This window comes from Giraffa tippelskirchi, chromosome 2 (genome assembly GCF_054371585.1).
Source record: "Giraffa tippelskirchi isolate mGirTip1 chromosome 2, T2T-mGirTip1v1.2.pri, whole genome shotgun sequence".
Lineage (NCBI taxonomy): Eukaryota > Metazoa > Chordata > Mammalia > Artiodactyla > Giraffidae > Giraffa > Giraffa tippelskirchi.
The window spans coordinates 211,431,738-211,444,084 of NC_137276.1; positions in this window are offsets into that span (position 1 = coordinate 211,431,738).

The following is a 12,347-nucleotide window of genomic DNA, read 5'->3' on the forward strand; positions in this document are numbered from 1 at the left end:
TCTCAGCAGCTCACATAAAATAGGGAATTCCCCAAACTTAAACAGGGGACATGTGCCAGGCCGCCAATAAAGATGACAAAAGTCCATTAGAGAAATAAAATAATTTCCTCAGGCAAATAAAGTTCTGAGTTTTAAAAAACTGGTTTATTTCATCCTGAAATGCACAAGTGTATCTTATAAAGAAGGCGCTGGTATACCAGATTGTATAATATAAAAGACATATACCTATGTGCTCTCTTCATTCCACCTTCTCTCCATTAGAAACAATCTTAGAAGCCCCCGGTTTGTTCCCAATATTACTCAAAAATAAGACTGGTATTAAGTCATTCCCTTCTTCTGACCAATACCATCATTCATGACTTGCAGTGATAATACATGTTTTTGTTTTTGCTGCCCATTCATACACATCTTCTGGGTTACACTCTCTGTACCTCAATCATATGATCTGATGGAGCTGCCCGTGACTCTCCCATACCCCTGTATTCATTTTGATGCCAATGAGACCCAGGCCCAGCCAGTGATAAAAGCCCCATTTCCTAGCCACAGTGGTCCAGTACTTTAATGGGCACCCCAATCAACCAGGGATCTTTTTTTAATACAATTTTATTTAGTTGTTTTTTGGCTGTGCTGGGCCTTCACTGGTGCTTGGGCTTTTTCTCTAGTTGCAGCGAGAAGGGGCTACTCTCTAGTTACGGTGTGAGGGCTTCTCATTGCGGTGGCTTCCCTTGTTGCAGAGTATGGGCTCTAGAACACAGCCTTAGTAGTTGCAGCACACAGACTTAGCTGCTGCACAGCCTATGGGATCTTCCCGGATCAGGAATCAAAACTGTGTCCCCTGCGTTTGCAGGTGGATTCTTTACCACTGAGCCATCAGGAAAGCCCTAGGGATCTTTTTGCTATGAAGATTCTGATTCAGTAGATTTGGGATCAACTGAAAGTTTGCATCTCATTTTTTCTAATTTTTATTGGAGTATAGTTGATGTATAATACTGTGTTAGTTTCAGGTGTATAGCAGAGGGAATCAGTTTTATATATACATATGTATACATATGCATGCATGCTCAGTCGCTTCAGTCGTGTCCGACTCTTTGTGACCCCATGGACTGTAGTCCACCAGGCTCCTCTGTCCATGGGATTCTCCAGGCAAGAATAGTGGAGTGGGTTGCCATGCCCTCCTCCAGGAGATCCTCCTGACTCAGGGATCAAATTCGCATCTCTTAGTCTCCTGCAATGGCAGGCAGGCTCTTTACCACTAGCGCCACCTGGGAAGCTCACATATATATATATATATATATATATATGTGTGTGTGCATGTGTATATATATACACACACACACACACACACACACACACACCCTCCTGCTTTTTTAGATTCCTTTCCCATTACAGAGTATTGACTAGATTACCCTGTGCTATACAGCAGGTTCGCATTAGTTATCTAAGAGAGCTTATATTTCTAACAAGTTGTCTCTCAGACGGTGCCTCTGCTGCTGACATACAGACAACACTGGGAGTAGTAAGGACCTCACTATCCCCCTGGGGATCTAGGGCTGTGCACTCTAAGCAAGTCAGGCCAGTATGTCAACACAGAAAGCCAAGGCAAGAGTGAGCAGAGGTGGGAAGAAAGGGTATGATCACTTTGTTTCTACTTCGACCTAGTTGTACCTGGTACCAGCTCCTTTTCACTCCACTCACACAGGCCAATAAATTGACTTTCTATTTACATGAAACTGAGTTGGATTTCTTCATTTGCAATCAAAAGTATACATAGAAAATAACCTTTCTTTAGATATAAGCTAACAGTGTCCAGGTTGCCCTGTACAAAGCAATTCCTCATTTGCTGCATTTGCAATCTACCTACGTTCAGGAATTTTGAATTCTGATTCTCATGATTTCAAGAAATAAGTAGGAACACATAGATAATTGCCAAACTATTTGCTGCATGTTTAAAAGTCACTTCGTTTTCTGTTAGAGTGGTCATTATCTAAGTAAAGCCAATACAAAATCTTTTAAGCCTTTTCTTTGATCAATTAAGAAAAAGAAAAAAATTCATATTCTTCAGAAGTGTTTATTCCCATTCTACCAGCTTCCCTGTAACTTTTTCTCCACTGGACCTTCCAGGTGGCTCAGTGGTAAAGAATCCACTTGCCGATGCAGGAGACGCAGTTCAATCCCTGGGTTGAGAAGATCCCCTGGAGGAGGATACAGCAACCCACTCCAGGATTCTTGCCTGGAGAATCCCATGGACAGAGGAGCCTGGTGGGCTACAGAACATGGAGTTGCAAAAGAGTCGGACATGACTGAGCGATTAAACAACAACCAGCTTCCCTGTGATTCCCCAGTGATTTTTCTACAGATAAATATACTTCTGAAACCAGGAAAAGGGGTGAAATGTAGCAGCAGTCTGTTGTGGGATACAGACGTTTGTAGAGGTAAACTAGTATTCTAACGACACGTTGCTGGGTCCTATAATTCCACCAAGCTCATGTATGTCTACTAACTATACTTATCCACAGAAGTGTGAGCTAATTGTTTTTAATTCACATTCAAGAGGAGTTGAGAGCATTTTGCATCTTTAAAATTAGATTTCTGGTTAACCGCATGGTGGATCAAATCAGTCTTCCTCTGTTTACATGTCACAAATCATTAACTACCCTTGAAAAACAGATGGGTGGCAATTCTGAAAACAAGGTTAAATAAAAACTTGGAGAAGTCTTTCCAGTGAAAAATGAATTGTTCTGAGAAGTAGTAATGTCACAGTTCTCAGAGACAAACAAAATAGATATTCCCATGATAAGTACAAACGATAGGGTAATAAGCAATTCATGAAGCATGATTGTTATCCTTTTGTTAGGGCAATGCATTCTCTTAGTTCACATAATAGTTTATTAAAACCCACACTTTGTGAGAGGCCAGGATAAATCAGTTCAGCAAAACAGCTTTGGCAGGTCAGCTCTGACTGTGTATCTTCTTTGCCTTGAAAGCCCTGTCTGTTCCTCGGGAACCCAGGTGAATTTTTTCTTCAAAGGCTCTCATAGCACCTACTTTTCCTCACACTTGTTCACTTTTCTGAATCTCTCCCTGCCTCTTCCCAAACCCCTCTACATGGGTAAGTGTTTAGCACTAAGTCAGCGTGGTAAATATTTGCTTACTACACAGACAAGCAAGTTGGAAGATGCTATATCACAATCAAATTAATTCATATTGTGAGGAGCACATTATGATTGTAGGTTGCTAACAGTAATGGTCAATGTGACTTAAGGAAATTTTACCCTTCATTGAGTTTATTCTCTGTTTTTTGAATGTAATAACTTGAACAGATTTTGTTTTTCCTATATAAGATAAAGCTACCCAATGCTGCTGAATTTGGCTAAAAAAATTCTTGAGTGCTGTCCTTTGTGCTTACATTCAAAAAATTTCGTATTCAGAGTAATAACAAAGGATTTAATAGTATCAATGACATTAAAAAACAGGTTGAGTATTTTTTCAACGCTGTCTCCAGGTATAGGAAAGGAAGTTGTTATAATTCTTCTGCCACTAAATTATATCAACAACTACCACTAGGGGGAGCTTCATCTCTTCTTATTGCCCGTTAACAGACTGCTGCATGGAAGGTAAACCTATATGCCTATATCCACTCTTCATTTTATGTCCAAGTTAATTTCTTCTCAAATTTTATATTCACCCCTATGTATCTGATATCTGTAAACCAATAACTTCATTAATGTTTATTGAAGACTAGCCAATTTACTCTCAAATGATCACTTTCCTAGGTAGAAGTTAGTTCATGTCATTTTTTTTTTTCATTTTCATATCTGCATTGACATAACAAGAAAAAAAAAAGTTCATTATCAAAAGTAATAAACTTTTCCATAACAAAAAGAGATAAAAATTATGTATCTGCCTAAATAAATCAAAGGAAACAAATGTTATCTTTAACTTCATGACGAGCTTTCCAAACTTTTGACAGTGCATGGCACACTTGGTATCTCAGTAACTTTACATCATGCCCCGAGACAAAAAAAAAAATAGTCATTTACTAAGTCCTTAGGTTTAACAACTGAAGAAATATTAAGTTCCAATAACTGTTTGAAAAATATATACAGTCCCTGGAATTCTCCAGGCCAGAATACTGGAGTGGGTAGCCGTTCCCTTCTCCAGGGGATCTTCCCAACCCAAGGATCGAACCCAAGTCTCCCACACTGCAGGCAGATTCTTTACATACATGTAAACAGAAAGAAAAAAATAATTATTTTATTTCATGATTTCACATTTACTGCGTTAGTTATCCATTGGAGTCAGGATGTCAGCTGGGGCTGCAGCCACATGGAGGCATGATCGTGGCTGAGGATCCATTTCCAAGATGGCTCGTTCACAGGGCGATTGGCAGGAAGCCTCACTTCCCTGCTGGCTGCGGGAAAACGGGCTCAGTTCCTCACTACGACGTGGCATGGCAACACCGCACAACACAGAAGCTGACATCCCCAGAAGTGAGTGATCCCAGGGCGCCAGCAAGGAGGAGGATGCAAAGCCTTTTATGACATAGACTTGGAAATCACATGCCATCACTTCTGCCATATTCTATATTTAGAAGCTAGTTACTAAGTCCAGTCCATAGTCAAGAGAAGGTTATTAAATAATTTTGGACATATTTTTAAACCACTACACTTGCCAGTGAGGTACATGCAGCTGTTGGGCCCTTAATGGTTAATTTTATGTGTCAACTGGGCTAAGAGGTGCCCAGGGAGCTGGTAAAATATTCTTTGAGGGTGTTTCTGTGAGAGTGTTTCAGGAAGAGACAAGCATTTGAATCAGCAAACCGAGTAAAGACAATACCTTCTCCAAAGTGGGTATCATCCAATACGTTAAGGGACTGAACAAAACAAAAAAGGTGGAAAAAGGGCAAATTTTGCTGTCTGCCTGGACTTTGCTCTCTGTCTTCTCCCTGCAGACATCCGTGCTCCTTGGTCTTGGATCTTTGGGCTCAGACTAGAATTTACACCACTGACTCCCTGGTTCCTAGGTCTTCGGGGTTGGACTTAGAACTACACCACTGGCTTTCCTGTGCCTCCACCTTAAAGCCGGGCAAATCATGGGACTTTTCAACCTTCACAGTCCTGTCAGCCAAGTCCTCACAGTAAGTCTATTTCTACCAATAGACATATAGAGTTGTTTTTGTTGTTTAGTCGCTAAGATGTGTCCAACTCTCTTGTGATCCCATGGACAGTAGCCCACCAGGTTCCTCGGTCCATGGGATTCTCCAGGCAAGAATACTGGAGTGGGCTGCCATTTCCTTCTCCAGGGTATCTTCTCGAACCAGGGATCGAACCCACGTCTCCTATATTGCAGGCAGACCCTTTACCAGTGAGCCATCTGGGTAGTCCAGACATATAAAGACATGTGTCCTATTACCTTTGTTTCTTTGGAGAACCCTGACTAACACATGACTATAGACTCAAACTTCAGAATCAGATTAGAAACCATCACCCTCATTTCCTGTTCCACCTGATTATCATGTGCAGCCATGAAATTAAAAGACACTTGCTCCTTGGAAGGAAAGCTGGGACAAACCTAGACAGTGTATTAAAAAGCAGACACATTACTTTGCCAACGAAGATCTGCATAGCCAAAGCTATGGTTTTTCCAGTATCATGTATGGATGTAAGAGTTGGACTATAAAGAAGGCTGAGTGCTGAAAATTTGATGCTTTCAAACTGGTGCTGGAGAAGACTCTTGAGACTCATTTGGACAGCAAGGAGATCAAACCAGTTAATTCTAAAGTAAATCAACCCTGAATATTCATTGCAAGGACTGATGCTGAAGCTGAAGCTCCAATCCTTTGGCCACCTGATGCAAAGAGCCGACTCATTGGAAAAGACCCTGATGGTGAGAAAGATTAAAGGCAAAAGGAGAAGAGGATGACAGAGGATGAGATGGTTGGATGGTATGACCGACTCGATGGACATGAGTATGAGCAAACTCTGGAGATAGTGGAGGACGGAGGAGTCTGGTGTGCTGCAGTCCGTGGTGTCACAGAGTTGGACATGACTTACCAACTAAACAACAAGGACATCTTTTCATCACCGGGGCCACTGAACACCCATCCTACCCCAGTGACTTCATCCTACTTCCTGGACAGCCTCAGTGCATAATCTGGGAACCACAGACTTAATGACCTTTTTCTCAGAAAAAAATGAAGGTTAAACATATGTTTTCAAAGGCTTTCTAGACACATTAACAGTTTCTCTATTATTTACACTCCGGAGAAATTATGAAAAAAAATAAGGAGGTTATTTCTGTTCAAGGTGTTGAAATAAAATCTTGTTGTAAATGCTTGTGGAATCTAAAAATATATTAAGGGCAGAATATTTTTTCTCTGTCCATTTAGCCGAGCAGCAGCTGCACAGGAGGAAAAAAAAATCCAAGAATAAAAAGACAAATTTTTAAACGTTCAGTTTGAAAAAATAATCGGTATCCAAAAAATAATTACTTCTTTTATTTTCTAATAATTACAAGTTTTATTTTTTAAAAAATACTTTTTATTCTCCTTTCCTAATATATAATGGTATTTTGGTATTGACCTGACATCTGTGTCAAATGATGACACAATACATCCTTTTCCTCATTCATAGGAAGTTAGTCTTCAATTTTTAAAGAATGCTCAGGTAATAAGAGATCTTCCTCTAAACTGCAGCAGACAGAAAAACAAACCCCAAAAATTATTTTTTCTCCTTCCTGAAATCCCTCTAAAATTAAGAAAAAAAAATATTTTTTGAGGGCATAATCCCAGAAAAACAGAGGGAACAGGGGAGGTAATGACAGCAGACAATTCTTGTCCACAAAATACCGGAAAATAGAAAACAAATCAACTAGTGGTAAATGACTTAGGTTTCCACTTTCTCTGTTCTGCTCTAAGCACCTGAAGAACTAAAAAGCCAGCCAACTAAAAGCAAGCTGAGCTGTACAACCTAAACCCTGAATATTCCCACAATAGAGGGACCAGGGGCTTCTGAAGGTGTTGAGCTTGCGGGCAGGGCTGTTAAAAGTCTGAATGAAGGAGTAATAGCCATTTTAGTTCCCTCCCTCTTTCCAGGCAGGCACGTGACTACATATCATAGAATATATTAATAGTAGGTTCTCAAAATTGTGCCATTTGCAGCAACATAGATGGACCTGAAGGGCATTATGCTAAGTGAGATGAGTCAAACAGACAAATATGAATACTGAAAGACATCACATATGTAGAATCTGAAAAAATACAACAAACTAGTAACTATAACAAAAAAGAAACAGCCTCACAGATAAAAGAAGAAACTAGTGGTTACCAGTGGAGAATGGAGGACAGATTACATAGGGATGATGGAGTGAGAGACACAAACTATTGGGTATAAAATAGGCTCAAGGATGTATTGTACAACTCAGGGAATATTGCCAATACTTTTTAATAGCTGTAAATGGGATATAACCATTAAAAAACATTATATAAAAATAGAAATCATTTTTTTAATGTATGCTCTTAAACATGAAAAAATAAGATAGTAGGTTCCTTACTGATATCACAGATGTTCAACGTGTCTACTTTCTGACAAGAGGTCTCTAGTCCCCTTCCCACACTGGGCCCTGAGAAAGCTGACTACAGGCTTATACTACATCGTGCAAGACAGGGAAAAAGTCTCCTGGGGAAACTGTCTAGCCCTATAAATATGAACAGCCAGGAGACCCCAAACCAGACAGCCAGCACCTGCCTGGTGACTCTACCATGAAACCTGACACTTGATGAGCTTAGCTTGAATGTAGAGCTTCCAACAAACACTCTAGTGTCCCCACTCCTTAATTTATTTTGAAATAACTTACATTAAAATTCCCAAGTTAGATCAAAAGCCTGCATTTTATGCAGATTTCCCAAATGCTATTTTACTGAATATTCATGATTGCCAACATTCTCTTTCTCTTTCTTCACTATCTCCCCACCCCACCATATGTGTTTGTGTGTGTGCACGCGTGCGCACATCTGTAGAGGAATGTAATGTATCCATTATCATTAGTCACATCCTGCTCCTTTTAAAAGAAAATTTCAGACATGATGTCCCGTCTCCCTTAAATAATCTAGTGCATATTTTCCCAAAACAAGGACACTCGCCCACTCAAATTTTGCCAGTTGTCCAAAATTGCTTCTGTTCCCTTTCTCATCCACGGTTGTGCTAAGGAATATGTGTTGGAGTGACTTCTTGTGTCTCTTCAGATCTTTTCTACCTAAAACACTATTTCTCACACTTTGCTGTGCTTATCGGTTTTTAAGGAGAACAGCACCGTATTCTATAGCATGATGCTCACGGTGTGCCTCAGGACCAGGTCTGTATCATTGACAGGAAGACCATGGAAACCACGGTGTGCTTTTCTTAGCGAATCTCATCAGCGTTTTCCAACTTAGAAAAAAACAAAAACAAAAGCCAGTACCAAGTCTGAGATATTTCTAGAAAGTACAAGAAAGACAATGAAAGTGTTTACTATGGTAAAGAACTGGGAAGAGTCAGTGATTTCATCCTACTTGCAAGCCATCAATTTAGCCAGCCAGTTTCATGTGCTGTGCTGAGATGCTCAGTCGTGTCTGACTCTTTGTGACCCCATGAACTGTAGCCCACCAGGCTTCTTGGGGAAGAAGCTGATGGGATTTTTCCAGCAAGAATACATGGAGTGGGGTGCTATTTTCTCCTCTAGAGGATCTTCCAGACCTCAGAGATGGAACCCTTTTCTCTTATGTCACCTGCATTGCCAGGCAGATTCTTTACCACGAGTACCACCTGGGAGGCCCAGCCAGTTTCATGGATGCCAACAAAAGACACGCGATGCCTGGATCAGAGGTGAAGGATTTTACTGCCCACATAAGAGCGAGCAGCATGAGTTCACAGTGACCTGGGCCCCCTCGCCCTTGAAGTCTCACTTGGGTGACAGAGCGGCCTAGGCAGAGGTTGCATTGCAGTAGGTTTCTATCACAGCCAAGAAACTCTGAATTTGGGGAACCCCAGGCTTCCCTGGTGGCTCAGACAGTAAAGAATCCACGTGCAATGCAAGAGACCTGGGTTGGGAAGATCCCCTGGAGAAGGGAATGGCTACCCACTCCAGTATTCTGGCCTGGAGAATCCCATGGACAGTGTAGTCCATGAGGTTGCAAAGAGTCAGACACGACTGAGCAACTCACTTTCACTTTCAGGCTTTTAGAATGGACTGATCGCAAACATCCATTACCTTTGCCCCAGAGAAAGACATCACATTAGACAGTATACAAGCTAGTCCTCTGCCCTGGAGAGAAAGACCAGCGCTCTCTTCCAAGACTGTTCACTATATAGGTACATCCTTGAAAGGATCACCTTGAACACAAGCTGCCCGTGCCTCTGTTCACAAGATGTGCAGAAGACCCATGGAGAAAAGCCCATGGCCAACTGCTATGTGACTCACCTCTCAAAACAGTTACATAGTCCTAAAGGAGGCAACGTTCATTATTGACTTAACCCAAAATTGTGACTTAAATATATCGGGAATGGGGAGGAATGGAAGAATCTGTTGAGGAAGGCAGAGTGACATATAAGACAGTGACATAGTACTCTAGAGTGGAAATAACTAGATAACACGGAAAACAGAAAATCAAGAAAGAGAAGTAAAAGTGTGTCATTTTTTATACAGGAGAAATAACCAAAATGTGGAATGTGTTATCGCCTCCCAGGTATAGTTTTCATGGGATGGAAAAGCTGGAGCAAGTAACTAATTTTTTTTTCTTTTTAATTAATCTGTATTTGTTACAACTTTTTATAATAAGCTAATAGATATTTTAAATTAGGTACATGATAATTTTCATAAAAATTAAAATATAATTTAAAAGCAAAGAGATACCTAGGGCATAAGAGTTTTATTATAACTGTTAGATTATGGCTTGAGGAAATATGCGTGTGTGTGTGTGTGTGTGTGTGTGTGTGTGTGTGCTCAGTCATGTCCGAATCTTTGCCACTCCGCAGACTGTAGCCCGCCAGGCTCCTCTGTCTATGGGATTTCCCAGGCAAGAATACTGCAGTGTGTTGCCATTTCCTCCTCCGGGGGATTTCCGGACCCAGGGATCGAACCCTCATCTCTGTGTCTCCTGCATTGGTAGGTGGATTCTTTACCAACTGTGCCACCTGAGAAGCTCTGAGGAAATTTAACCTGCCCCAAATATCTCTTAAGGATATAATAGGAATAGAGGCAACTCATTTTTTGAGAAAGTGGCTTTTAAGGGCATGAAGTTGGTCCTCTTATCTCAACCAGATATTCACCAAAAGTCATAGGACAACCCGATCTCCTCGCCAGGTCTGGTAGGGGTGAACTAGATTTCTGCTCTAACATTCTCTGGGCTCAGTGATCACGTGCCCTCTTCAGAGGACAGAGAGAAAACACAACCTCACTGTTGGTATGGTGTCTGTAATCCTCTCCCAGCTGCCCTGGTTTGTATTCACAACAAAGGAAGGGGCACTCTGCCCTTCAGGTTCTGAACTCTCAGGAGATCATTCAACTATGCCTGCCGTGTGGATGGGAACAGAGGTGGGGAGTCAGGTAGAAGAAAGGTAGTGGATAAAAGAAGAAGCCAAGGTGTTGGAACTGTATGAAGAGTTAAGTGTTATGCTACATCACTTCATTTTTTTCTTTCACCCACAGGTCACTGTACTGAAAAAAATAAATCCAAAATTACAAAAGTGCATGAAGTAGAAAATGGAAGCTCCCAAGCCCATGAATAGGAAGGAAGGAACCAAGAAAGAGGAAGACAGAAGGCAGGGTTGACAGGACTCCACCAGAGGATATAAATAGATCTCAGAATGACAGCTGTGCACTGGCCAGATGACAACCCGTTCCACTGCCAGCTGGTCAAAAGGCCCTACAAGAGCTTGCCACATGTATAGTGTAACATCTAGAATACCTCAGACAATTAGCAAAGACACGCTGAGTAGTTTCCAAACTGGGGCCATGCAGACAGTGAGAGTAAAAGTTATTTATTACACTGGGATGATGGTCACAGTGGTATGAACAAAACAACGCCCAAGAAAGAAGTCATCCTAATCTACCACGTGACAGACCTGTCAATACTCCTTATAGTAATGTGGACACGGAATACCAACCCAAACAAAATGACCATACAGTCACATGGAAAGATGACTTCATGGAAAACTCATGTCCTTACACAGGTGTGGGGGGGGGGAGGAGAAGAAAAATAACTAAATCCTTATCCCAAATAGTGAGAAACTGATAGATGACACATAAAGCTGAAAAAGCAAGAGGTCTCCAAATAAGCATGTTATCGAGAGACAAAAAGGTAAACACAAAATTCAGAAGGCAAAAGGAGTGAATATAGTTTCCTCTTGGGAGAAGAAGATGGGCAAGGAAGAAGTAGAGGATTGCTGTTTTTCAAAGCTGTTTGACTCTTGATGCTTTATACATGTATATCTTTGGTATAAATTAAAAGCTTAAAAGAGAGAACAAGATGGGAAGGACGGAAGAGAGGAAAGAAATCAGGGGGAGAGAGAGAGTCACATCTCTACTTTTCACATGGTAGAACTAAAAATATTAATAGAAATGTCAAGTCCAAACTATACTCAACTGGATTTTGTTTTGGTGGGTTGCAGGCAAAGGGGCAGGCGAAGTCTATACATGCCATGATACTCCTTAATATTTACAGGAATAAAGAAATTAGGGCAAACTGAGATGCTGTAACATGCCTTAGAAATGTATGTTCTTCCAGGAAGGAATAGAGGCCCAGACATAGAGAACAGACAGATAGACACAGGGGGTGGGGAAGAAGAGGGTGGGATCACCTGGGAGACTGGAATTAACATATACACGCTACCACGAATAAAAGAGATACCCAGTGGGAACCCACTGTGTAGCACAGGGTTCTCAGCCTGGTGCTCTGTGATGACCTAAAGGGGTAGGATGAGGGGATGGTAGGGGGGTCCACAGGGGGGGGACCACATACAGCTGATTCACTTGGTTGCACATCAGACACAAGCACAACACTGAAAGCAATTCTAATCCAATTAAAAAAATAAGTTATTCAGCACAATTTGTTTTCAAAGTCTTGAAGAGTGCTTTTTCTTATGTTCTTAGCCAAGTTTTCAGTTACCAGTAAATGTTATTGAGCAATCTGGAAAAGGAAATTGTGAAAATAAAAAAAAACCAATATCTACCCACACCTTGTCTTTCTTTGCTATGTTCTCGCGGTTGTGAGTACTTGAACCTAACAGTCTTTCATGAAGACACCCACTGCTTGATTGCAATTGGATTTTCAGGAATCTTAACCAACATGTTCTGATTAGAACTAAAGAAAA